We start from the raw sequence: 16,538 nt of genomic DNA on the forward strand, positions 1-16,538 counted from the left end.
TTTGCTTTCTTTTTCAACCGCTTTGCCATAGCTGTAGCCGCCTCAGCCTTTTTTATCCTAGAATGGGCCTTCTCTAAGTAGGACTTTAGCCCGTCCCTTTCCTCCTTGATAAACCACTATTTTATGGTTTATCTTGTGCTCAATTGAGTGGTTTTTATCAATTCTTTACCCACTTATTCATATGATTTGCATGATTTTATGTTATCCTTCCTGATTTTGTGCTATGATTGAAAACATGCTTCTTTGGCCTTAAATTTGCAATGTTTAAATCCTCTCTTATTACCATTCAATGCCTTGATATGTGTGTTAAGTGTTTTCAGAGATTATAGGGCAGGAATGGCTTGGAGGATGGAAAGGAAGCATGCAAAAGTGGAAGGAATACAAGAAGTTGAAGAAATTGCTTGCTAAGCTGTCTAGCTTGACCTCTTTGTACTCAAACAGTCATAACTTGAGTTACAGAGATCCAAATGACGCGGTTCTAGTTGTGTTGGAAAGCTAACATCCGGGGCTTCGCAATGATATATAATTTGCTATAGCTTTCCCAAAGCCAGGCGACGCGCACGCGTGGATCACGCGGACACATGACTTGGCAAAAACCCAATCCACGCTAACGCATGGACGACGCTTCCGCGTGACTTTGCTGCGACCTGTACGTACCAGAAATCGCTGGGGGCGATTTCTGGGCTATTTTTGACCCAGTTTTTGGCCCAGAAAATACAGATTAGAGGCTATAAAGTGGGGAAATCAATCCATTCATACAGAGAACAGAGACAACATTCATATTCATAATTTTAGGTTTTAGATGTAGTTTTAGAGAGAGAGAGAGGTTCTCTCCTCTCTCTTAGGATTTAGGATTAGGATTTCTCTTATTTTAGGATTGCTTCTACAATCACAGGTTCAAAGTTCCTTTAATTTATTTTCTACTTTTATTTATTCTATTACTTTAATTGTTATTTATCTTTCCAAATTGGCTTATGAACTTTTCCATGTTAAGATTTGAATGTTCTATTTAATATATTTTGAGGTATTTCAGATTTATGATTGTTTTATTCTATTTATGATTTATTTTTCCTTTTTACTTTGGTTAACTAATTGGTAACACTTGAGTTATCAAACTCAGCAGTAGATTGAGATTGGGAATCGCTAATTGATTTGGATTACTCTAAAGCTAGTCTTTCCACAGGAGTTGACTAGGACTTGAGGATCAAATTGATTGGTCCACTTGACTTTCCTTTATTTAGTAAGGGTTAACTAAGTGGGAGCAATAACAATTCTCATCACACCTGATAAGGATAACTAGGATAGAATTTCCAGTTCTTGTACCTTGCCAATAGTTTTCTTTATAATTATTAATTTATTTTTCTTGTAATTTAAATTACTTGTTCCTTATTTTAAAAACCAAAAAATACACCTTTATCCATAACCAATAATAAATCATACTTCCTTGCAATTCCTTGAGAGACGACCCGATGTTTCAATACTTCGGTTATAAATTTTATTGGGTTTTGTTACTTGTGACAACCAAATTTTTGTACGAAAGGATTCTCTGTTGGTTTAGAAACTATACTTACAACGCAATTATATATTTTTATAAAAATTCTTTACTGACAGAAAATCCGTTCGTCAAAATGGTGCCGTTGCCGGGGAATTGCAAACGTGTGCCTTATTATTGGTTATTATAAATATTTACTTTTAAATTGATTTTTTTGGTAAAAAAAAATTCAGATTTTTATTTTAAAATTTTTTATCTTATCTTATCTTAGTTTTAAATTTCAAAATTCAAAATTCAAAATTCAAAATTCAAAATTTAAATTTAAAATTTTAAAAGTCAAACCTTTTCAAAATTTAAATCTTTTTCAAATCTTTATCTTATATTGTTGACTTTTTCAAATTCAAAAATTTAAATTTCAAAACCTTTTAATATAAAAACTTATCTTCTCTTACCTAACTTATCTTATCTTTTCTAATCTTAAAATCAAATCTTTTTTAAACCTTTTCTCTTATTTATTTTATTTTATTTTATTTTCTTTTGCTTGTTTATTTGTTTTTGTTTTTAATTTCTATTTAGCTACTATGAATTCTTACTTCTCTGGTTTCAAGTTTGGTTCTAATGTTATTGCAAGGAATAGAAATTATAACAGGAACATGCATCAAGGTCGGAACAATCAAAGTTGGAAGGAGCCACGGGGATCTGATCAACCCTTTCGGCAACAACACCTTCCAAGATACCATGGACAACGACCATCCTACAATGCATGCCCAGACATTAGATATGGTGGACCCCTTCGTGACAACCAACATCCACCAAATTACTATGGTCAAGAGCCATTCCGAGGTGCATACCAAGATGATAGATGGTTAGTGGTTGGCAACACAATCCTAGGTTCATTGTGGTAGGAAGCTCACGGCTGAAGTATCATGGTTGGAAGAATACTAAATTGTATGGGTCTAGAAAGCTGTTTGGATGCCTCAGTAAGAATTCAGATTGCTTGCCACCCGGTTGTAATACTAATGATCAACAAGAAGACATGTGCAAAAGCAAGGTTTGGGACCCTAGAATTCAGTCTAACAATCAACACTCTTGGAGCCTTGTCACTTACTTTAGATTGCTTGACAGCTGTATGTGCCTAGTTTGGGATCCCGGAGGCCATTGGAATTACAAACATTGGTGGAGATTCAAGGATCAGTACAAGCACAAGCCACCATGACAAGGAGCTCACCAAATGTCCAACTTAAGGACTTTAACTAAAAGTGCTAGGTGGGAGACAACCCACCATGGTATGATTGTTCTTTTTCAGTCTTAGTTTTATTTTGTTTTGTTTTATTCTTGGTTCTATTTTATTTTATTTTTCTTAGTGTTCATTCATCATATCTGCACCAGCATCTGCATTTTGCATTTTTGCATTCTGCATTAAAAAAAATGCATGCGACGCATAAGCGTCGCTGACGCGTCCGCGTCATAGGTGCATTCTGAAGAAAAGAGAATTGAACAGAAAGTCACGCGAAAGTATGGCTGGAGGTGTGCCTTAGGCACAAATATGACCACGCAACCGCGTCGCTGACGCATTCGCGTCGTTTGCGAAATAGCCTCCCCACGTGTCCACGTCGCCCACGCGGCCGTGTGACCCTAAAGATCGACGTAAAAAGGGTGTATGGCAGAGAGTTATGGTGGAGTCGAGCTGAAACTATGCTATAAGCACCATCCCTACCACGCGAACGCGTGCCCCACACGTCCGCATCATCCTCAATGTTTGGCGATTCACGCGATCGCGTCACCCTAAATTTTGGCAAAATGAGTTTGAAACAGAGAGTTGCGCAAGTGCGAGGCTGCCCTCGCACCACTAGCACAAATCAAGTCACGCGTCCGCGTCACCCACGCGTCTGCGTCACTTGAAAAAATCGCACACCATGCGACCGCGTGACCCACGCTTCCGCGTCATATGCGGCGCATAATTTTTCCAGATCAGCCAAATATCATATCTTTTCTTCCCCAAACCCTATTTTTTTCTTTTTCCCTCCTTCTTTCTTTCTTCTCCCTTCTTCCGTCTTTATTCCCTCTCAATTTTTTTACTTTCTCCTCTCTTATTTTTTCACATCTATTATCAAGGTTCTTTTCTTTCTTTCTTTACTTTTTACTTTTCCTTTATTACTTTTATTTTTGTTTATGTTTTCTTCTTTCTTTTTCTTTCTACTTTCATTATCTATATTTTTTTTCTTTCTTTTTCTTTTTATTCCTTTAATTGGTGTTAGAAATTTAATTGGGTGATTATTATCTTCTACATATTGCTTGTGGATTATTAAGGAATTGTTTGACAATTAATATTACTTCTTAAGGGTTGCTTGCATGTTCAAATTTAATACTTTCACTAAATTCTTTACTATGCATGCTATGTGTTTGTGAAAAAGCCCGTATGGCATTCCACATTATTTTTAATTATTCTACTCTACTACTCTAATGCCTGTTTTTCACAAAACCCCTTTTATATTTTATTGATTAAAATATAATTGTCAATACAAACAGATTGTTAGTTTAAGAGACTTGATAATCAAATTGGGCATTTAATGCTTGAGCTATGCTACTCATGCCTTTGCCAGCATGCCAATAAACATCTTGTATTTACTTGCCATCACATGCACTAGCTATATTTCCATTGATGAACTTTTCACATGTAGTCATGACCATGTGTTAACGACATCCCTCTTTACCGTGCATTGATTATCACCTATACCATCCTCTTCCTTGCTCGAACCCTTACCTTTCCATGTACTTATTTTTTCCCTTTTCAGGATGGTCACCAAGATGGGTAAAGAGAAAGCTACTTCCAAACAATCGGCAAGGAAAGAAACAAAAAGAGCACTAGTTGCGGAGCCACCCGTCCACTTGTACATCTCTGCATGCACCGAGAACGGTGCAATCTTTAAGTGTGGGGAGGTCGATACCGATCTCCATGGGTTAGTTATTTTCTTCTCAACACCAATGTCTTATTTTCTTTATTAGTTCATTGTTGCATCTGCATATTTGATTGCATGTTTTCTTGATTTTGTACATATATTTACCACTTCTTGGTTAAATTAATGAGTTTCTTTTTAAGACCTTATTTTATATAATTTTACTAATTTAAATAAAAAATTTTTCTGTTAAAACTTGTTTGAAGTTGTATTTGGAACATAGTTTAAAAAGTTAAGAACACACAACCTGTGAGATTTTGAGCTTATTTATATGGTTACATTATTTAACTATAAATTTTTATTCTTGTGTGTTTTCTTCCCTATGATTGCAATCTTTGCTTTGTTCCATTCTATATGTCCAATATTTAGTGTATTTAAATGTATGCATATGATTGAGGCCATTACTTGTTATTAGCTCACTTATCCCAAATAGCCTACCCTTTCAATCACCTTTGTTTACCACCTTGAGCTTTTTAACCCCTTTCTGTTCTATATTTTACCACATCACTAGCCTTAAGCGGAAAAACAAATTAATTATCCCAAATTGAATCTTTGGTTAGCTTAAAGATAGTGTGTTAACTAAGTGTGGGGAAACTGTGGGAACTTGGGTTGATGAAAGTGTATAGTGTTTCATTGACAAAATATTAGGAATTTGGGTACCTACTCATGTGAGACCAGAAAAATTAAAAATCCATGTGCATTGATAAGTTATGTTTATTTTTCTATTAAAAAAATCCAAAAAAAAATATTATAATATAAATAAATAAATAAGGGGACAAAATTACCCCAATGCTAAAGTTAAGTTAATGAAGAGATCAATGCACATGTGATAAAAATTAAAAGAAAGGTTGATACATGAGTATGTGAAAAATGCAAAAAAAAAATGGGAATTGTGGGTAGCTAGGCATGATTCTAGAGTTACATAGAGTATGTGTGTATGATAGGTGAAAGCTTAGGTTAGTTAAGGATTCAATTTATAGCTCACTTAGCCATATATATATACCCTCACCCTTACCTTGTCCCCATTACAACCTTAAAAAGACCTCATGATGTTTGCATTGGTATACTAAATATTTGTTGATTGGTTAGATGAAGAACAAAATTTTAGAAAGTATGATTAGAGAAGAGTAGAGAGATTGACCCTAGACACTTGAGAGATTTGAGTGCATATACACTACCAATGAGGGTTCAATGCTTGATTCTATGTTCCCTGCTTTCATAAGCTGTATTCTTACAAGTTTACTTGTCTTTACTGTATAATTTTAATTAGTGAAATTTGAATTATTTTTGTCTTGGAGAACTTATTTACTTTTAACCAAGTAGGTAGAAACATCTTAGCATATAGTTGCATTCATATAGATAGGTTGCATTTCATACATTTTACCATTCTTCTTCATCCTTTATAGCTTCTCTTGAGCTTAGCATGAGGACTTGCTAATGTTTAAGTGTGGGGAGGTTGATAAACCACTATTTTATGGTTTATCTTGTGCTCAATTGAGTGGTTTTTATCAATTCTTTACCCACTTATTCATATGATTTGCATGATTTTATGTTTTCCTTCCTGATTTTGTGCTATTATTGAAAACATGCTTCTTTGGCCTTAAATTTGCAATGTTTAAATCCTCTCTTATTACCATTCGATGCCTTGATATGTGTGTTAAGTGTTTTCAGAGATTATAGGGCAGGAATGGCTTGGAGGATGGAAAGGAAGCATGCAAAAGTGGAAGGAATACAAGAAGTTGAAGAAATTGCTAAGCTGTCCAGCCTGACCTCTTCGCACTCATTTCATAACTTGAGCTACAGAGGTCCAAATGACGCGGTTCTAGTTGCATTGGAAAGCTAACATCTGGGGCTTCGCAAGGATATATAATTTGCCATAGCTGCCTCAAAGCCAGGCGACGCGCACGCGTGGATCACGCGGACGCGTGACCTGGCAAAAACCCAATCCACGCTAACGCGTGGACGACGCTTCCGTGTGACTTTGCCGCGACCTGTACGTATTGATAGCACGGAAACTTGTCTCTCAACAATTTTCCTTCGGCAAGTATACCGAATTGTCGTCAAGTAAAAACTCACAATAGAGTGAGGTCGAATCCCACAGGGATTGATTGGTCAAGCAACTTTAATTAGAGGAATGTTCTAGTTGAGCGAAGCAGAATTTGGTTTGAGAGTTGCAGGAAATTAAATGGCGGGAAAGTAAATAGCAGAAAATATAAATGCTGGAAGTAAAGAGCTGAAAGTAAATGACGGAAATTAAATTGCAGAATTGTAAATGGGAATGGGAAAAATGCTCATGAAAGTAAATTGCAGAAATTAAAGAGAATGGGTAAGATCAGAAATGGGGATTCATTGGGCTTAGGAGATGTTGCATTCTCCGGATCAAGTTCATTTTCATCTCGTCCTCAATCAATGCATTCATTGATCTCCTTGGCAATCTTAAGTGATCGAATTCCAATTCTTTGGTAATTCAATCTCTCAAATCTTGATCAATAGCCAATTCCTTGGTCAATTGCTCATGAGAAGAGATGAAGTATGGTCACTGATTATACGACATGCATTCCCAAATCAAGTGTTGGTAGGATTATAGTCACCATACCCAACCAAACCCAATTTGGTCCAACATGAGAAATCATTTCTAGCATGATCTCTTCATTCCTCTTCCAAGGTTCAGAAGAGATCCAAGTATGAATAGCTTCTTTTCCAAGATAACTACCCAACTGGATGAAGATTGAAAGCTTTCTAGTAAAATCAAGAGAAAAGATAGAAGAAGAGTAATGAAAATTAGTATTGATCCATCAAATTACAACAGAGCTCCCTAACCCAATGAAAGGGGTTTAGTTGTTCATAGCTCTGAAAATGGAAAACAAAGATCGAGAATACATCATGAAAACTAGAACTAGAAGTGTAGAGTAAATTATACAGAGAGTAGTTCTCAATTTCCAATCCCCCAAAAAGCTCTGTTTCCTGATTAAAAACTACCCCTATATATACTACTCTTCTGATCTTCTAGTTGATTCTTCAAGTCTTGGATATGGGCCTTTGGATCTTGAGTTTGAAGCAGTTATCTTCTGCAGTGGGCTTAGCTTTACTTGCAGAGAGAAAGTGTGAAGTAGGAAGGGTCTTTAGCTCAGGACGTTAGTGGCGTTAACGTTAAGTGAGAGTGTGGGTTCGAGAACGTTAGTGACAATCACCTTTTTTACTAACGTTCCTCACCCAGGGATGATCCACGTTAACTTCAACGTTAGTGGCACCAACGTGACCACTAACGTTGCCTCTTGGTCCTTCGCACACGTTATTGGGACTCACCTTTTCCAATAACGTTGAGAGTCCTCCCTTCCTACGTTAGAGTTCACGTTAACTTAGTTAACGTGGCTCTTAACGTAGGCTTGCCAATTCTTCGAGAATGTTAGTGACACTTACCTTTGTCACTAACGTTCCAAGGTGCCCCTACTTCCCACGTTAGAGTCCATGTTAACTAAGTTAACGTGGCTTCTAACGTGGTAATGATAGCCATCTCCAACGTTAGTGACAAAGGTGAGTGTCACTAATGTTGGCTTATCATCTTCTTTATCGACGTTAGCTTAAGTTAACGTGGGAGCTAATGTTGCTCATAGTGACTTGTGGTGGTACATCCCAATGTTAGTGACAAAGGTAAGTGTCACTAACGTTGGCGATCACTTGCTTTCTCCACGTTAGCTTCCACGTTAACTAAGTTAATGTGGCAACTAACGTGGCTCATTGTAGCTTGGCCAACGTTAGTGACAAAGGTGAGTGTCACTAACGTTGGCTTCTCTTTTGCTTCCCAACGTTAGAGTCCACGTTAACTGAGTTAACGTGGCTCTTAACGTGGCCAATTATGAGCTTGGTCCAACGTTAGTGACAAAGGTGAGTGTCACTAACGTTGGCCTTATTTCTTTCTTCCACGTTAGAGTTCACGTTAACTTAGTTAACGTGACTCTTAACGTGGGCTATGATGGCTTTCGAGGACGTTATTGGCGATTACTTTTCTCATTAACGTTGCAAGCTAGCTCCCATTCCACGTTGGTGGTCACGTTAGTTAGACTAACGTGGCTGCTAATGTGGCTCTTTCTTGCTTCCTTTGTCCTGAAATCAAGCAATAAAGTGCATCAAAGTTCTAATCCACATCATGAGACATGCATCATCCAATTTGTCATCTAATTCATGCAAAATTCTCATGAAATCATGTAAAGTGCACAATGTATGCTTAAATCAAGATGTAAGTGAAATTCTACCCAAAACTTGCTTATTTTCTAAGAAAATGCATGAAACAACCCTAAAACAGTAAAGAAAAGGTCAGTGAAACTGGCCAAAATTTCCTGGCATCACGTACCAAAAATCGCTGGGGGTAATTTCTGGGCTATTTTTGACCCAATTTTCGGCCCAGAAAACACAGATTAGAGGCTATAAAGTGGGGGAATCAATCCATTCATACAGAGAAAAGAGACAACATTCATATTCATAATTTTAGCTTTCAGATGTAGTTTTAGAGAGAGAGAGGTTCTCTCCTCTCTCTTAGGATTTAGGATTATGATTTCTCTTATTTTAGGATTGCTTCTACAATCACAGGTTCAAAGTTGCTTTAATTTATTTTCTACTTTTATTTATTCTATTACTTTAATTGTTATTTATCTTTCCAAATTGGCTTATGAACTTTTCCATGTTAAGATTTGAATGTTCTATTTAATATATTTTGTAGTATTTCAGATTTATGATTGTTTTATTCTATTTATGATTTATTTTCCCTTTTTGCTTTGGTTAAGTAATTGGTAACACTTGAGTTATCAAACTCAGCAGTAGATTGAGATTGGGAATCGCTGATTGATTTGGATTACTCTAAAGCTAGTCTTTCCACAGGAGTTGACTAGGACTTGAGGATCAAATTGATTGGTCCACTTGACTTTCCTTTATTTAGTAAGGGTTAACTAAGTGGGAGCAATAACAATTCTCATTACACCTGATAAGGATAACTAGGATAGAATTTCCAGTTCTTGTACCTTGCCAATAGTTTTCTTTATAATTATTAATTTATTTTTCTTGTCATTTAAATTACTTGTTCCTTATTTTAAAAACCCAAAAATACACCTTTTTTCATAACCAATAATAAATCATACTTCCCTGTAATTCCTTGAGAGACGACCCGAGGTTTCAATACTTCAGTTATAAATTTTATTGGGTTTTGTTACTTATGACAACTAAATTTTTGTACGAAAGGATTCTCTGTTGGTTTAGAAACTATACTTACAATGCGATTATATATTTTTATAAAAATTCTTTACTGACAGAAAATCCGTTCGTCATTCCTCCTACTCCTTCTTGATTCTACTAAGCCTTTCCACCTTAGCTCAGGCAACCACTAGAGAGCTGTGAGTGGCAATGAGGGGAGTCTTCTGTAACTCCTTGGCCAATGACGTACAAACTCCCGCTATTCGAATTCTATTTCGGGTTGTAAGTTGGAGATGGTTCTGAATAGCCACATCATACATGCTGATGCGATTACGAGGGAGAATATTTCTCTCGCTCTAGGCAATCCCGTCAAATCCTTTATCGTAAATACTCCCATCTTCAACATTTTTTTGCCTTTTGGGAGGCTCTGAAGATGAGGGAGAAGGAGGAACAACAGAACTCTCTTGAGGGGATTCAGGAGGGATCAACCGACTTGAGGGAGTAGGAATGATTTTCTTTTGGGCCGAAGTACCCGAGTCTGATTTCTTCAGAGAAGATCGAACAGAGGTACCTCAGGTTTTCTTCTCTTGAATGCTCTAAGCCACAACATTTTTTCTGGTCTGGCGTAATTGTTTCATCGCTGGAGACTTCAGAGCCATGTTCTCTAAAAAATAAAATAAAAGGCACCTTAGTCAAAAAATCACAACTGAAAGTCATAAAGCTAAAGGTCAGAAAGCTACCTAGCTTGGACCGAAGCTGATTGGGGTCCCCTAAGAACCTTTTAGCATCGAAGTGAGGAGCCCGGCCCCAGCACTCTTCCAACACGTCCACCACACACTTTTCAAGATCATCTAAAGCCTTTACATTATACTTAGCTATCACAGGTTTTTCCTCCCAGTACAATGTAAAAGAAGGTTCATCATTCTCATCTAGATAGAAAGGTCAAACACCTTCTACAACTCAGACTTTGAGGAAATAGTTTTTGAAGTCGTGGAAAGATTTATTAAAAATATAAAAAAACCTTTCTACCCTAAACAACACGAAAGGAAAGCCAAAAAGACTTTCCTTTCAAAGACCTGGGTTTGGTTAAGATAAAAAGGTGAAAGAAAACCTTGAGAGAAGGTCAGACATTGAGCTCTTGCATAAAAGCTGGTTAATTTTAAAAAAATCCCAAGAATTTGGGTGAAGCTGGGAAGGAACAACATTACAAGTCCAGAGGATATTCGTCTCGATGTCAAAAAAAGAGAGTTTAATGCCTAACTTTGTAAAAAAGCACTCGTAGGCATAAAAAAAGGGCGTTCTGGATTTGCTAAAGGGAGAAAGAAAACCCTCTCCTTGGGATCAACCACTATTATTTCGTAATTCCTTTCATCCTCCCGACTCTTACATAACCTATGGTGTCTACAGAATACCTAAGTGTACTTTTTATCAACTACAGGGACAGAGGTAATGACAGGAGTATCTACCTAAGTCAATAGAGAAGGGGGAACTTTTGTTGACATATCATGAATGACAGACCGAGATATAAAGCTACACCTACAAATACAAAATGAAGAAGGGGTCACTAAAGAGCTCGGACACCAGTAAAAAGAAGTCGGGTAAAAGCAACAAAACATAAAATGCAATTTCAAAAGATCTTTTTAAAACAGAAAACATAGAAATAGCTTCCGTCATATACTATCAACAACGACACCATTAGGGGGCAACACGATTATATTCTACAACAATAAAACGGCAAAACGATGATGCGTGATTATATTTTCTATATTTTCTTATTATTTTAGATATGAATTTATTGAGTTTTATTGATATTTTAGTGTTTGAAGCCTATTTAGATGCTACTTTGAGGCACATTGTGGTTTTATTTACTTCAGGAAAAATCCAGGCAAGTTTCGCAGAGTTCGTGTGACGATGCGGAAATTAGCCGATTAAGAATTTTTTATAGAAATAACGTTGCAAGTACAGTTTCTAACTGATGAAAAATCCGCTTATCAATTTTAAAGGGTTGTCACAAAATTAGAATAAAATTACTGGGAGTAGGAATCCCAGGTCGTCTCCCAACAAGTTGACAAAAGAGTGCTATTTTATTAGTCAGGAGTTTGCTGAGAAATCTTAAGAGTTGGAGGACGGAAAAATAAATGATTGTAAATTAAAGCAATGAAAATTAGCAAGAGAAATTATATAATCAGAATAAAAAGCCTTGACCGGTGGAAAGATTAATTGGAAGTTCTATCCTTGTTGGATTCTCCCAAGTGTAATAGCAAGAGGTTGTTGTTTTCACTTAGTTAACCCTTACTAAATAAAAGAAAGTCAAGTGATTGAGCTAACTCTTATTCACAAGTCCTAATCCTCTCCTTATGGAAGGATTAGCGTTAGTAAATAGGGAGTTAGCCAACAACTTCCAATTACAATTAATAATTGAGTATTCCAACTCAACGGTCTCCTTTTAATCAACCCCCAAGTCAAGTTGGGAGTCTACTCCATTGACATGAATGTGATTTTCATAAACGATAAAGAGGGATAAGAAGACATGATAACTGAATAAAATAATAACTGAAAATTAATTAAAGGTAAAAATAGTTCTTGGCATTAATAAATCCCAAAATCATAAACATCTTTATCTGAGAAGGGTTAATAAGTAATCAAAAGAGTAAAGGAATAAGAAGGCAAACTAGAATAGTAGCAACTTCAACTGAGATAGTGACTCTTCTCAATATTCAAATCAAAAGCATAAACTCTAAAAACTATGAATGTGAAGAAAACCTAGAGGAAGAGTGATTTCTCTCTAAGATTCTAATCTAAAACTAAAACTATGCAAATGAGAATGTCTCTTGAGTCTTTGCTTGTCCCCTGGCTCTAGTCTATGTTTCTGGGCCGAAAACTGGGTCCAAACTTGGCCCAAAATTGCCCCCAGCATTTTCTGCGATTTCTACAGGTAGCACATGTCACGCGTACGCGTCGCTGGTCATCTTTGCGTTTCACATGTACGCGTCAAGCACACGCACGCGTCGCTGTGCAAACTCCAATTCACGTGCATGCGTGAGCCATGCGTGCGCGTCGCTTCTCGCTGGTTATCTCCTTTATTTCTTGTGCTCCTTCCATTTTTGCAAGCTTCCTCTCTATCCTCTAAGCCATTCCTGCCTTATAAAGCCTGAAAACACTTAACGCACAGATCACTGCATCGAATGGTATAAAGGGGAATGAAAAATATACAATTTAAAGGCTTAGGAAGCAAGTTTTCAATCATAGAACAAAATTGGGAAGGAATTGTAATATCATGAAAATTGTATGAATAAGTGTGAAAAGACTTGATAAAAACCACTCAAATTAGCACAAGATAAACCATAAAATAGTGGTTTATCAATCTCCCCACACTTAAATATTAGCATGTCGTCATGCTAAGCTCAAGGAGATAGAAAGAATGAATGGGGGAAGTAAGACTTATGAGATGCAACCTATGTATGTGAATACAACTATACGCTAAGATGATTCTGTCTACTTAGTTAAAAGTAAATAAGTTTTCCAAGACAAACATAAATGAGATTTCACTAATGCAAATCATACAATAGAAGACAGGTAAACTTGTGAGAAGATAGCTCATGAAAGCAGGGAACATAGAATCAAGCATTGAACCCTCACTGGTAGTGTATATGCACTCCAATCTCTCACGTGTCTAGGGTTAATTCACTCTACTCTTCTCTAGTCATGCATTCTAAAACTTTGTTCTTCATTTAACCAATCAAAAAATATTTAGTATACCAATGCAAACATCATGAGATATTTTGAAGGTTGTAATGGGGCTAAGGTAAGGGTGAAGATATATGTATGGCCAAGTGAGCTATAATATGAATCTTTGACTTACCTAAGGCTGTGTTTGGTTTATGTTCAGTTTGAGACATAGACACAAATACATAGACATTGAAGACATAGACATAGTGATACACGTATATTTTTAATTTGTTTGGTAAGTAAGCACAAGACACAACAATAAATTAATTCTTTATAAAATGACAACATTGTCCTTGCCACAAAATATCACCACCACCATCACCATTTTTTCACTGTCACTGTTTAAATAACCACCTCTACTTTTTTACTATCATTAATAACTCTTGAACTAATAAAAGAAATTAATCAAATAAAATAACCCAAGATATTTAACGAATGGTCTTAACTAGCTTCCAATCAAATACAATTTGTTTTTAAAAAAGCAAAGAATATTCTATCAACAAACAGTCCTAGCCATTTGCCTCCAACAACACCAAAGTCTTCCTTCCATCATCAGTTTAAAGATCCACCAGCAAGGTCAGTAGCCATTGTTGTAACCTTGATTTTAAAAATGATGAAAATGATGAAACCCTTGAACAAGAGAAGCAAAGGCAGAAACAAATTGAGAAAAGGAGAAGAAGAATGGCAGATCTGAAAGCTAACGACATTAAAGACGATGATAGATGTGATATGGAGCACTAACACTGGCGGATTTAGGCATAAACAAAGGTAGATACACCAAGAAGTAGAAGAGGCAGAGAAATAGGCCAAGAAGAAGAAGAATAAAAAAAGAAATTCGAAGAATAGACAAAGATAAAGAGGAGAAAGAGAAAAATATGTAGCTATTCTGGAAGAGAAATAGACTATGATGAAGAAAAAGAGAAAGATGGAGGTGAGAAGATGGAGGAGTTCAGATTCTCTGAAAAAGATGAAGTGGGAGGAGATGAAGTAGGAAAGAGGGTAGTGTTAGGAATTTTATAAAATTAGTAAGGGTGAAATTGTCCAAAAAATGATATAATTTGTGTTCATCTTTAAAAATCTGTGTCTCACCATTTGGAAGAGACACAAAATACACGTATTCTATGTATTCCTGTGTGTAACTGTGTCTCTCAATTTTTTGTGTCTCATACAACAAACATTAAACGTGTGTCACCGTGTCTATGTCTTTGATAGACATAGACAATAACCAAACGGGCCATAAGCTCTCACGTAACACACACACACACTCTCTATGTAACTCTAAAATTATACCTAGCTACCCAAATTCCCACTTTTGTATATTTCACATACTCATGTACCAAATTTTCTTTAATTTCATCACATATGCATTGGGGTAATTTTGTCCCCTTATTTGTTTACTTATTTATATTGTGATATTTATTTATTTATTATTTATTTTTTTTTTGAACATGAAAGCAAAAATAACATATCAATGCATCTAGTTTTTCTGGTCTCACATTAGTAGGTACCCAAATTCCCAATATTCAAATAAATTAGAAACATAACACATTCCCATTAACCCAAGTTCCCACAATTCCCCTCACTTAATTGGTACACAATCTTTACTTTAAGCTAACCAAAGATTCAATTGGGGTAATTAATTGTTTTTCCGCTTAAGGCTAGTGATGTGGTAAAATATAGAACAAATGGGGATAAAAGGCTCAAAGTGGCTAACAAAGGTAAATGGAATGGTAGGCTATTTGGGATAAGTGAGCTAATAACAAATGATGGTCTCAATCATATATATGCATGCAAATATACTAAACAATGGACATATAGAATGGAACAAAATATAGATTGCAATCATAGAGAAGAAAACACAGAAGAATAAAATATTATGATTAAATAATGTAACCATGTAATTAAGCTCAAATCTCACAGGTTCTGTGTTCTTAGCTATAACCTATGTTCCAAATTACAATCCTCAAACAAGTTTAACACAAATTTTTCAATTTAAATTAGTAAAATACTATAAAAGGGTCTTGAAAAGAAACTTAGTACTTTAATCAAGCAAAATATACATGCAAGCAATTATTATCATGCAATCTATCCTATCTAACAAAAGAAAAGTCAAATGTTGGTGTTAAGAGAGAGAGAGAAGTTACCTCCGGAAGTCAAGGATTGACCTCTCCACACTTAAGGTTTGGCACAGTCCTCCATGCCATCAGTAAGGAGCAAGGTAGGGCTGGAAGCATCACCTCCGCTGTCTGGTTTGCCATTGCTCCCTGTGCTCACAAACTTGAGGGTTGATGCCTACTATATCCACCAAACTCCACCCAATTGCTTTCTTGTGTCTTCTCAGCACACTAAGCAGCTGCTCCTCCTGTTGGAAAGTGAGTTTCCTTGCAATGGTAACTGGGAGCTTCTGATGATCCTCAAGGTAAGCATACTTGAGGTGGGGTGAAAGGGGATTCAACTCCATTTTGATGATCCCCGGCAACGGCGCCATTTTGAAGAGAGGATTTTTGCTAGTAAAGAATTTTACAAATAAATTCTCGTTGCTAGTATAGTTTCTAAACCAACAAAGGATCCTTTCATACAAAAATTTGGTTGTCACAAGTAACAAACCCAATAAAATTAAACCGAAGTATTTAAACCTCGGGTCGTCTCTCAAGGAATTACAGGGAAGTGTAGTTATTATTGGTTATGGGAAAGTATCTTTTTGGGTTTTTTTGAAATACGGAGCAGGGAAATAAAATGGCAAGAAAGTAAATTAATAACTAGAAAAGCTCTTGGCAAGGTATGAGAATTAGAAATCCTATCCTAGCTATCCTTATCAATTGTGACATCAATTGTCTATTGCTACCACTTAGTTAACCTCTAACTATGAAGGAAAGTCAAGTGGATGAATCAATTTGATTCCTCAAGTCCTAGTCAACTCCTAAGGAAAGACTAGCTTTAGAGGTATCCAAATCAACCAGCAACTTTCAATTATCAATCAACAAAGAAGTTTGATAACTCAAGAGTCTCCAATTACTCTACCAAAGCCAAGAATATAAAAATCTAATCTAAAATCCAACCAACCATTTTATCAAACACTTGGAAGGCACAACATAAAGACATAGAAAAGTAATAGGGAATGTAAAATCTAAAACCAACAATTGCAAGCATCAATGATAATAATTAAAGTAAGAAGT

Source organism: Arachis ipaensis, chromosome B9 (genome assembly GCF_059453495.1).
Source record: "Arachis ipaensis isolate K30076 ecotype BB chromosome B9, ASM5945349v1, whole genome shotgun sequence".
Classification (NCBI taxonomy): Eukaryota; Viridiplantae; Streptophyta; class Magnoliopsida; order Fabales; family Fabaceae; genus Arachis; species Arachis ipaensis.